This window comes from Vicugna pacos, chromosome 8 (genome assembly GCF_048564905.1).
Source record: "Vicugna pacos chromosome 8, VicPac4, whole genome shotgun sequence".
In the NCBI taxonomy this organism is placed as follows: Eukaryota; Metazoa; Chordata; class Mammalia; order Artiodactyla; family Camelidae; genus Vicugna; species Vicugna pacos.
This window is the reverse complement of record NC_132994.1, coordinates 42,695,953-42,709,343: the sequence shown is the minus strand read 5'-3', so window position 1 is coordinate 42,709,343 and position 13,391 is coordinate 42,695,953. Positions and strand designations below refer to the sequence as shown.

Genomic DNA, 13,391 nt, shown 5'->3' with positions numbered 1-13,391 from the left:
AAGTAAGTTTTCCTGGTGTGGCCAGCCAGTGTGATTAGGGCAGAGTGAGGGGAGACATTTTAGGAGAAAGGTCAGAGTGGTAAGTGACAGGAAGGAGTACACAGTTTTGAAAGCTTTGTAGGCTGCTTGTCCATCTGGGCTGCTCTAACAAAATATCACAGACAGGGTGGCTTATAAACAACGGAAATTTATTTCTCACAATTTTGGAGGCTGAAAGTCCTCAGTATGCCAGCATGGTGGGATTCTGTTAAAGGCCTCGGTTCAGGTTGCAGACTGCTGACTTCTCACTGTGTCCTTAGTTAGTGGAGGGGCCAAGCTAGCTCTCTGCAGTCTCTTTTATAAGATGTTAATCCCATTCTTGGAGGATCCACACTCGACCTAAACACCTCTCAAAGGCCCCACCTCCTAATACTATCATCTTGGGGGTTAGGATTTAAAAATATGAATTCTGTTGGGGCACAAATATTTGGATCAAAAAAATCCATAAAATACTGGCTTTTACTTAGAAGTCTTTTGGAAGTATTATCCCTGATTCCCACAGAGAAACAAATGAAACAATCATAAAAATAACAAATTTTTCAGAATCATGCCCAAATTGTCACTGTTCTTGTCTAACTCCTGATTCCGAGGTCTCCTCTTGTCCCATTTCTTGCTGAAAGTGTATGAAATTGAAACAAATCAATAATTGTGAGTTCCTATTCATTTAGCTACTCTTGGCTCAAATGTGAAATTTACATTATTAAAGCCCCTTGAATTAAATGATTTTATTGCTGTCAGTGAGTGTCCTGTGACAAGACATTTCTTATATTGTATATTTTATTTTTTGAGATGGAAGCTGAATTTGAATTTCTTCATTGACCCCAACCCAGTTTGTAGCCTCCTTCTACCACCAGACCTTTAGCTGTGCTATTGTAGTAAATAGATACAGCGATAATGTCTTCAAGGTAGGGTATTCCGATTAGTGTAGTTCAAGTGGTTATTACATATTGATCTTCTGTCTGAAAAATTTTAATAGGCATAAGCTTTTTGCCAAAGCATAATCTTTTCTCAAGACCTTCACACTAATTAAGGACAGTCCAGGTTTAAATACCACTTCTCCATGAACTCTACCTTAGTGTGGGAATCAAATGCAACAAAACAGCTGCTCATAACAGCAGCATTTCCAAAGGTTTATGAGAGCCTTAATTTATGAAATTTTATTTTAAAAATTGCATTGTGTGTGGAGACTGTAAAATCTGTTTCCAATATCCCAGTGGAAGCATATAGTCACTGAGGTTTGAAATATCTTAATCTCAAAGAGTCATAAAATGCCTACAGCACAGGGACTGCATGAAACAACAGAGAAGAGAGAATTTCTGATATAGTGAAAGTCATAATATTGACTTCAATAGAAAGTTTGAAGAACAGCAATTTTATGTCCTAGTTCCTAGAACACCAAACTCAATGGGAAATCGAAGGTAATGCAGCCACAATTAAAATACAGATAATACTTTTCAGAAGAAAATATATTTTTGAAAGAGTTTAATTTGGAGATGTGGCTTATGTGGAAAAACTAAGCCATGTTGTATATTGAATTCACTAAATAGGCATTTTAGATTTATGTAATGCTTTTGGGAGAAAATAGAGTATAGTAAAAGAACTGACATTCTTCCATTCCTTTATTTTTAGTCATTACTGCATTAGGATGGTATTGAACTGAAGACAAGTGAAATTTTGTAGCCAAAGGTAAAACCATATAGGGGCTAGCGTAATACGTGTACAGAACTCCTCAATTTATGAACTCCCTATAATTATGACCCCATCTTTAAAAACAGGAAAATATGAGTAAATATATCAAAACACAGTTGAGAGGATTAATTAGCATATTCGAGGGATCTAGAAAAATACCTAGTAAATATGTTACAGTACAAATAAATGTGAATAACTATTATAATCATAGTGTTCATTTTATAGTTAACAAATTGATTTTATAATAATCATAGGCCCCAGAGAAAGAGATTATCTGTAATCTTTCATTGGCAAGTAATACTTTATAACATAACCAGATTTGACCTGGGTGAAAACAGAAACATTAAGGGGATTGTTAAAACACACTGATGCCTGTAATTCACTCCGAGCCATTTGAAATGAATCTTGGGACAAAGACTAGTAAATGCATTTTGTAAAGATATACACAGTGGATTGTAAAGCAGTGAGGACTGAGAATCATTGCCCTAACCTACACTGGTTTTTATTCTGATTAAGTCCATTTTACCTAGTTTTGTCATCAGTGAATGCAGTAAATAGTTTATCAACTTTTATAGCATACATATTTAAAATCTACTATATGAGTAGTCTCTCAATTACCCTGATTCATATCATAGTAAAATCTGAGACCTACATGGGAACTGTGAGATGATTTTATAAATGTTTTCGTTTGACAAATGAGGACAGCAAGGCTGAGGGACATGGGATGACTTGACTATGGCCTCTGGTGAACTGGTGACCTTGTTTCCACTGTTCTTTTCACTGTGCTGTATCACTTGGACTTATCATTTCCTAAATGTCCTATTTTCCTAATCCTTTTCAAAATTCAGCATCTGTGCTGAGCTTTAGATGAATGGTATAGTTAGAGAATTATCATGTAGTTTCTCTAATCCTTGCAGTATATTTCCTTTCTTATCAGTCCTGCTGATTCAGACTATAATCTAGAGTGATCGCGACATCTCTCTTTGCTAGGTTAGCACTTTACCCTGTAGTCCTCATTCTGTGTATAATTTCTACTTCTTTCTACTTTAAATGATGTTGTATTACACATTTTACCTTGCTGTATTTTTTTCTACACATTTGTTTATACTTGTGACCTCAAACTAAATGTTATTTGATGTTATAATCAATGTTTTCTATACTTCCTATGCTAAACAGTAAAAGTCAATAATGTTTTTCTGATATCCAATTTTATGAAGTCAAGTCATCTGAAATAAATGAGGTTTTCACTTCTTATTTAAGTCAATGGTGTTTCTATAAGGCAAACTTTTTTTAATAAAAATCTCTGTTCACCATGGACTTTGACATGCACAAGAGATTTAACTTCTTTTATAATTTAAATTCCCTACATTTCTTTATCTAAAATTCATTTTGCATTGTTTCCTTTTGTATTTCTGTAATTTCAGTAATACTATATAAGCTACTTTTCTGGTGATTAGAATACTACCTTAAAAATCCTACATTTATTAAATCAAATATACCAAAAGTGCCTTACCCTGGCAAACCTAGTTCTACATCTATTTCAATGAAATTAAATACTCCTACATCTTTGACTGAAATATGTTCAAAACTTATATTTAAGTCAAAAGAATCTATCATGTTAATATGATAAAATTGAATTTTATGGCCAAAAATATTTATATTTAAATAAAATGCTATTAAAGAAATTAAAATTAATATTGAAGGAAATATAATTACTTTCACTTTACTATTTCTGTAGTTTAGAAGACACTTTTTTTGGTCCTGTTATTCAGAAAAATTAATGTCAGGCTGAAGAGCAAACCCAACTACAAATATATAGTTTAGGCTTGTATTCAAAAGTTGGGTGTCAAAATCTATTCATAATACATTTTAAAAAATTATCATTATTGATAGGCCCTGCTAATTAAAGGGGCAGAGAATCCCTACCTCAGGACAGGTTCCTCTGAGAGCCACAAAAGAGGGAGGGTGGAGAGAAAACAACATCTAGGAAAGTTAAAGCATGAAAAGGGCCACAAGGAAGTGATGTTTGCCACCAGGATCATAAGATTGTAAAATAAAGAAATGAAATGAAAAGAAATACAGAGCCTGTCACAGTAAAGAGAGCAGGGAGAGAAATCAAGAGATGAAGGCAAAAAGAAGTTTGAAGAAATCCTAGACAGTCTAGCTAAATTCATTAAAAAAAAAACACTTTTTAAACATGTGAACGCTAAATACATTCAAACAAAGCATTTTATAAACATCAGCTTAAGAGGTATTTTGACTCTGAAAGATGAAGTATTGACTGGATTTTACTACTTTAACTTTTTATTAAGTGTATTTCATATTCAGAAAAGCACACAAATCATGAATGTAAAGCTTGATGGATTTTCACAAAGTGAGCACACCTGTGTAACAAGGGCTCAGATCAAAACGTAAAACACTATCAGTATTCCAGAAGACTCCTTTTTGCCCCTTCCAGTCACTCCCCACCCCAAAACTAACTACTCTTTAACTTCTCACATCATGACTTAGTTCTATTGTATTTGAACTTTGTATAAAAGGAATAATACAATATTCTCTTTTGTGTATTTCTTCTGCTTCTTAGTAGTGTGTTTATGAGATTTATGTTTATTATCTGAATTGTCTGTATTATCTGAATAATGCTGCTCTGGACATTCTAGAGGTTTTGGTTTGATGAAAATATATAAATTTATTTATTTATTTATTTTACGTGTGTACTTAGGAGAATATTACAAGGTCATAGTGATGACTATATTCAGATTTCACAGATACTGAAGAGTTCTAGTTGCTCCATACCTTCAGCAATAATTGGTACTGTCAGTCAGTATCGATCCATTTATTCCTTATTCATTCATTAATCCTTGAAATTTTAGCCATTCTGTTGGTAGTGGTAATCCATTATGGAGTAAATCTGCATCTTCCTAATGACTAATGTAATTGGTTTTTTGACAATCCGTGAAGTCAAAATTTCTATCATGAGGAGGCTCGCTATTGCTACCTTGATGCCTCATGGAAACAAGCCCCCAAACAATGGACTCCATGGAGTAAGGAATCTCTCAGGTTAAGGGAGGGTCACACCTGGGTTTAGTGCATTTTTACAATCTTAGATTTGTTAGTAGAGATGAAGTGGAAGAAAGACATTAATATTCAGGGGTCTGCCATTTTACTGTATAAAGATTTTTTCTACAACTTAGGTTGACATACTTCTTGCATCTTATTTTTTATTGCATCATCACTTGACCACTCAAGGCTTAATGCCATTAATGTCCTAGAATGTGGTCAACATGATTAGTATTTCCTTCTATTAGGGACAAAGCAGGTAGTAAAAATAAAAAGTAACTTATGTTCCCTAAATTTGGGCTGGGAACATTATCTGTAATGTAGATAACTTTGTGTTAGCTGTTTCTGTTTTTTCCTTTGCTGTTGTCCCTTGTGTGTGAACTGTTCCTTGAAATTTCATAGGCCATTGAAGGGCCAGGCTGAAGAAGCACTGCAGTTTTGCTTTTTGTTTTATAGTATTCTTCATTTTCTTCTACTGTGACCTTTAAATGATATGGTCATTTTTTTTTTCTTTCTTTCTTTTCCTACTTTCATTTCACTAATAGATCCTCTCTTTTTGGTCAGAGTATCTCAAGGTGATGAAATTATAAATAATTTAAGAACGTGATTGTCAGCTGCTAAGTTCCTTTATAGTAATACTAGTTACAAAGCAAAACCTGCAGATACCAGTGTTAGAAGGTTTAATTTTCTTCTGGAATTTAATTCAATAACTGGAGTCCCAAAATATAATAATTATTAAATTTTTCATTTTCTTTTATATTTGAAAAATACATAATAGCTTTATTTTGCAATGATAATGAGAAATTACAGTTCAGAAAAAGAAACTATAAATATTCCCACTGGCAAAATGTCCTTAAAATTTACAACTGTATTCATCTGTATAACTATTATTAAAATAAAGTGAAAGTAGAGGCTTGTAAGTCTTGATGATTTGTGTCAAGGGCCTCACACAGCAGGGATTTTCAAGCATTTTTGTTAGTTCTGCAGTTGTGCTTTTGGTTGTTTCTCCCAGGTTGTGATTTCCTGAGACCTTCAATTAACATGATAAGTTTTCTGGCCATAAATACATAATGTTCATAAATAAGAAATTTGCCCTTTTATTTTAGGCTATTTCATACCTTTTCTTCCCCCTCAACTCACATTATTCCATCTCCCTCACTCCCAGCTGAAGGATCTTGAGCGCCCATATCTTCCGACTACCAAACTAGCCGACACAGAAATATCTGTATTTTTAGCCTTTGTTCTCTCTCCTTTTATGAGTGGATTTTCCTGTCCCTTACAAAGACCAGCATATGTACTTTTGCTCTGAGTCTCGTTCTCTTTCACCTTTTAGAAAATTTTGTTTCTGCATAATTCACCTTCTCTCTGTCCTACATAAACATAAAAGCTCTTTATTCTCCCATTTTATTAAAAAAAAGTGTCTATGTGCCTTCTGTCCCACTTTACTCCAATTGTGTGTTCTGCTTCATGGCCGAGCTTACAAATTAGAATACTAACATTACCCTTGTAATTACCAATGTACTATTATCTTAGCCCATTCCTTGGTCTTCCTACCACCATGCCAGCAGAAAAGGAAACTCTGAGGAAACCATCTGCTATCTCTTATTTCAGAAATCACTATTTACATAACAGATGAACATCATGATGACTGGACAGTTACACCACTTCTTTCAAAATTGGTCAGTGAGTGGTTATTGCAGTCTATTATTCAAATCATAAGCAGACAGCAGAGCATGTAGTTATATTTTTTGTCCTTTTTTTGCCTCCTTTTTTCTCAGTGAAACCCAGGTGATATTTTTACAAAAGTGGGTGGTTAAGAAAGGAAATTAACCAACCAAGATAGAGGTGCAGCAAGAAAGAAAAGCTGATAGTGCTAGAAGTAAAATTTGAATAGAACATAGAGTTATGGAAGAAATAGCTGACTGTAGGAATATTGGCATTACCTCCACTCTACAGATGAGATATGAAGCCCTATCTTAGTGAGGTGAACTTACTGACCTAAACAAATTATTTTGAAAAGGATGAAGATGTCCTAGAGGAACTGATGCTGGCAAAACTTGACATTAGTAAACCTCACAGAGATATTTTATATTAAAAGCACAAGGGATGAAATCTTGGAAGCTGTTTCAAACTTCAGAAGTAGTATAATTCTCACTTAGACAAAGAGAAGATTCTCACTCTATAAATTATATGGATAGAAGAGGAAGACAAGTACCATTCAAACTTCAAGCTACTGAGTAATTTTTTTTTACCAAGAATAAAACACTTTTATTATCGTTTCTAATGTTTTAAATTACAGTGTACTAAATAAATACTAGTTGTATTTCCATTTTCCTACACATTTACAGTTGGCAATAAAAGAGTTTCTAATGTTTTGACAAAAAAATTTTAAAGGTCACAAAACAGTAATACTTTTCCATTGAATATTAAGATTGCTTTGCATGTTTTCAGCTTGAATAGTCTCAAATTACTGTACAAAGTGAGGACTGCCTATACTTACGTCCATTTAACTATCATCCCATTCAAATCTTTCACTCACTCCAGAAAGATTTCTTATGTTCTATCTCATCAAATTTTGCCTATATATTAAATGCAACCACTGCTCTGAATTCTCTTACTATTCTCATACATCATATAAAGAGAATCATACAACACATACACTATTCTATCTGTGCTTAACATAATGTTTTCAAGATTCACTCATGTTTTGAAGTATATCAGATGATTGTTCCTTTTCAGTCCCTTTTCTTGTATTCATCTATCACAATTTGTTTATACATTCACTTCATGATGGATATTTTCCTCAGTTTTTGATTAATATAAATAAAGCTGCTGAGAAAATTTTGTACAAGTTTTTTTGGGGCATATGTTTCATTTATCTTGAGAAAATACATAGGAATGGAATTAGTAGGTTATAGCATGAATTACATTAGCATTTAAAAAAACTGCCGAAGTGTTCTCAAAGTGGTTGTAAAATTTTAAACACCTCACCATCATTGTTTGAAAATCTGAGTTGTTCCACATCTTCACCAGCATTTGATATTTTTAGCTTTTTTTTAAATTAGCCATTGTAAAAGATAAGTATTGGTATATATTTGTATTTCCTTTTCTCTGAAGAATAAGGAATTGAGCATATTTTAAGTGCTTATTTGGTATTTGTATATATCTTATTTTGTGAGCAACAAATCCAAAATTTTGTTCTTGAAAAAAGTCAGTAAAATAAACTAGTGTTTCCCAAACATTTTTACATCTTGACACATCTAGAAAACTATTTAACAGTACAAAATTCAGGGGTTAACTGACAGGGCTGCTCAAAACCCAAAGACAAATATGTCATTGCTGCTGGTCCTCCTAGTCTCCAAGGTTCCATATCTTATCAGACATATCTCTCTCTCCTTTATTACACTCTATTCTGCTCCAGCATTCCCATGGAATATACTTAGAGCAGAAAATCCTCTGGTGAAATGATGAAGAATAAATGAAAAAAATATAAATAAATAATATTAAGAATTGAATAATAACTACATATAAAGCAGAGATTTAAAAGAATAGCAAAAGTCTATAATAAACTAGAAAAGTTAAAGGAAATTGCCATAATAATATAGAATATAGATGTATAATTAAACAAAATTTTGATTGTTACTCTAATAATTCCAGAAATTGAATCAGAAGAGAGCATCATTCCATGAGTAATCACAAGGCCCAGATGGGATTATGTCAGTTCTATCAAACATTCAAGGTAAGATTTATTCAACTCTTTTATACACGCTTCAGAGAATAGGAGAGGAAATACTCTCTCTTTTCTGAGACCAGCCATAAAATTGATGTGAAATCTGAACTTGATCAGATTAAAAAAGAAAAAGGGAAGGTCAATCCTAATGAAGCCGGGTACCAAGCCTCTAGAAGGTGAAGAAGATCTGTCAGTAATGTAACTACCTGCTAAAAATAAACTCAACACTCTCCAAAGGAATATAACAAACTCTGGAGTTTCTAAAACAGATCATCTATTTTAGAATATATAATTTTAAGATACATCTTGTAAAAAATATAAGATATAATTCTAATTTTAATTAATCATGGGAGTTCCAGTTTAGATTTAATTAGTCATAAGATAGCATGAAAGCATGTAAATCACTTTTTTCCTCCCAAAGCACTCAGAAGGAACCAGACATCCAAGAGAAACCCCAAAATAATCTGCACTTCCAAAATTATTCCAGATGTTAGTTAACCTATGAAATTACAATTAATGTGTCATTTTCTCTGGCACATTTTATATGCATATTTGCGTAAGTGATTTTGTATTAAATGTAGACTTTGTGGACTAATAAGAGGCCTCAGCCAAAAATCCATGTCTATTCAAGCTAAAATTGATTAAAGAACTAAGATTTAAAAAATGTTTCCTTCATTGCTTTGATCATTTAAGTTATGGAGAATTAGTGTATAGACTCTAGAATAAAGCAAATGTTTTCCCTGATACTCTAATTTATGCCAAGTGGCATATTACCTTGAACATAAGGTAGTGCTGAAATTAAGTTAAATGTATTACTTTTCACAACCTGTAATAATGGCATAAATTAATCATAGCTATTATTATCTTTAGTACATTTTACATACCTTAAAAAGGATTTGAGACCCACTGACAATTATGTTACTTTTAATACTTCTTATTCTTAAGTGTGAGGAAAATTTAAAAATTATAAAAATAGAAAATAAAAAGAAAACAATGCACAGGGTTTTTAAAAAATATTTTAGCCCTTTCAAAATAAAAGCAATTATTTATATTACTTTTTTTACATAATACACCAAGACAAAAGAAAACCTTTCCAAAAAGAAAAAGAAAATTATGATTAATATTTTAGGTATGTGGTGATTATGGGCACATATTGTTACCTGTGCCATTTGTCACAACTGTCAAATACAAATGACCTGTAATAAGTAACAAGTGAAAAGAAAAAGCATATGTTTATAACTCAGTAACGGGAAAAACATAGGTTTAATACAGTGACAAAGGCATTGTCGTACAGTGTTAATAATCAATTAGTTAAGACACTTCAATCGAGTAAACTTTTAAAATAAACTGAACAGTGTCTTAAATTGACTTTAGCTCTTGGTTTACTAATTTAAGTCACTACTTTCAGCATTATTAAGCCTCCCCTCCCTTCATTAATGGGCAATTGAAGGAGAGTCTATGGTACTTTCAGAAAGCATTATAAATGAGTAAAGTATATGATGACTTGAGTACACTTTATAGACATTTATTTATTTTAGATTAATTTATTCCTGGCAATATAGAAATTCAGAATATAAATTTTCTCTTGAAGATATTTTAGATTAAGTTGGTTGTTCACAATTATCCATAATCTGCTACACAGAGTATTATAATACAAAAATAAGGTTGGCATAAGTACATCTCTCACTTATTAAGGGTAAGGATCGTGATACTTCCTAAATATATCTTAGCACCTCATCTCATATAATACCTTCATAAATGTTTAATTTCAAGTTAAAAACATAACAACCCCTTCCTTTTTAAAATTTTTTTCTAAAGCCGTCGAATATAGAACTCACTGCAGTAGCTACCATACCACGTTTCTATGGAGAGAGTGAAATGGCTTAAAAAAATATTTAAAGCACAGCTGTTATTAGTGTCTTTGGAAGGTTTAATTTAGATCTGTTAATTTGACATCTTATAAACAGCCTCTGTTTTTCTGTAAACTAGGTCAGCATATTTAGCAACACAACAAATTTGCCCAGAATTATAAATCAACAATGCAAAACATTTATATTTTTATCCCCTTTCATAACACACAGGCATACTAGTTGAAAGAATCATTGAGTAATTCAGCAAAAGATCCCCAAGGATTTTCACTGATCCAGTATAAACACAATACAATATATTCTGTTTCATTTTATATTTTTACTCAAACATGGTAAAGATTTTATTTACTTATAAGGGATGATTTTTTTGTTGTTATAGAGTGATTAAATACTAGTGCTATTAATAGTACTACTTATAAGTTGTTTTTTCAGGAATAGGGAAATATAATGAGTCATAATACTAAGCTTGATTCATATGAATTTTTAAAGTTTTGTAAAAGATTAATTCAGCCTTTAAGACCATCATTTAAACAATTTTCACTTGAGAATTGTCCTAGGAGTTGTAAACACTGTAAAAATCTTTTTGCTTGAATAATAACTATATCTCAGAAAGAAAAATAAATAATAATATCTAATGATAATATTTGCTTATCTCATATTGTATGCTAGTGTTAATAAGTGGAAATGATTCTTGTCATTAAGGAAGTCTCAGTATAGAAAGGAATAGAAGAGTGAAAAAACAGCTAAAATAAATGTGAAGTCACAATAATTATTAGTATAAACACAGCTATATAAAATGCTATGTGAGAGAAGCTATGGAGACACTGAAGAACATAGACTAAAAGAACCATGAGCTGGAAATATGTAGAAGTCTGAAATAATGTCCAGTATAGACATATGGTAAAAACTTCTTGTTTGACATGTGTTTGGATATTGGATAGAATTGAAGAGTGATTGGGATTGACACAGTCATATGAGGCATTAGCAAAGATAGTGAATGAAACTAGGGAATACCATGGAGCAGTCTGAAGCAATGAAATAGTTGTATACATAGTCATACACATTGATAGAAGTAAAGTGATGATTAAAAATAAGTGTAAGAAACATAATTATATCCATAGCACAATGTCATTATTTTAAATTATAAAATATGCAGATTAAATGACAATACTTTAAAAAACAAAGTAGAATACAATAAAATGTGTGTCTGTTAGTTGCAACTGTAATCGGAACAAGGGCTGGAGATGAATGTAGAATAAACAAATGAATAAAATGAAAAGGGTTTTACATTTGTCAATTCTAAAAATATTTCATGAACTGGCATGTGTAATTAACTCAGCCATCTATTAACTTGAAGTTAATAAAAAGGATGAAATACAAAAGAATTGTTTAAGAGCTTTAAGTCTATACTAAGTGAATCTTGAGTCATAAGAAAATTATATAGTAGAATTATAGAATTTCTAAAATCAATAATACTACATATCTGACACTGTATGAGAAAATTAAAGCTGTGATAAAAATCATAATTTTAAATACTCATGAAAAAAGGAAATAATTAAAATGTATTAATAAATTCCCAATTTACCAAACTAAAAATGAAAACAGAGTAATCCAGCTGAAACATAAGGAAAAACATATAAAAGCAAAATTAATTAAGTATAAAACACTAAAATTAAAAATTAATTATTTTAAATCAATCAAATTATTGCACTTAATGACTCCAATGAATAGAAAGAAAGAAAGGAAGGAAGGCAGAAAGATTCATTGAATCAGAGTAGTTAAAAGGAAAATAACAACAGACTAATTTATACAATTATAAGAAAATAAATCTGAAAATGTAGATGAGGTGATATATTTCTGACAAAAAAAAAATGATTCCAATTGAGCTAGCAGTTTAAAAGATTTATTCCTACAGAAATAACAGAAAGTTCTTAAAGGACCATGACAAAAAGATGCTTTAATAGAATTCTGTTAAACCTTCAAAATGCAGAAAAATCCATGCTACTTTTAAGTGCTCCAGAACATATAACAATAAGGAAAACTTCTGAAGCAGGAATAGCATTGATATATAAAACTGATAGAGACTGCACTGTAACAGAAAACCAGAGTAATCTCTTATAAATTTTGATATAATAACCCCAATATAATATTAGCAAACTGAATCCAACACTCCAAAAGCACATTAAAAATAATGCAATATGACCAAATAGAACTTATTTAGAGCAATTCAAGAATGGCTTAATGTTAGGAAATGTATTAATGTAAGGAACCGTATAACTAGCTCTAAGGAAAAAGTGAGCCATAACAATAATTCTATGAAAACTGAGAAGGTATTTGACAAAATTTAACACTCATTTGTGTTAAAACACTGAATTAAATGAAAAATAAAATGAAATAAGAAATAATTCATGCTTTAAAAATATATTTATGAAATGTATTATTTTAATAATTATGTATTCTATATTTATGTTCTATATTGTATATTATACTTCATGTATTACATATTATTTGTTATACATGATATATAACAGTCATCAAAAGCCAGTGCTATAATTAGTAGGTAAATGACATTTAGGCATTTTCTTTCTTAACTAAGGACAGGAAATTAGATATGCATTGTACTGAAAATAGCAGATAATGTGTAAAAACAAATAGTGGTAAAAATTGGACATAGAGAGGTAAAACTATTTCCATTTGATAATGTAGCTTGAAAACCACTAGTATTTTAAAGTAAAACAGAAACGTAAAATAAAATAAAACAAAAGCAATAAGATAAAATTAGCAGGAATAATATTAATATTCAAAAATAATAGTTTTATATTAGGAAACAACTATTTAACTAAATTTTTTAATAATAAAAAATACGTATTTGGAAATAGATTAGGAATAAATTTAATAAAATATTCAATACTTGTATATAAAAAATTAAATAATTGTTAAATGACATAGACAATTGAAAAAGATATTACTGATTCTTAGATAGTATGAATGAACATCGTAAGTTT

General features: G+C 31.0%; 1 pseudogene; it reads left to right on the top strand.

Annotated features, from left to right (window-relative positions):
• LOC140697866 (DNA (cytosine-5)-methyltransferase 1 pseudogene) overlaps positions 1–13,391 on the top strand; it is a 148,930-nt pseudogene that overhangs the window by 21,394 nt on the left and 114,145 nt on the right.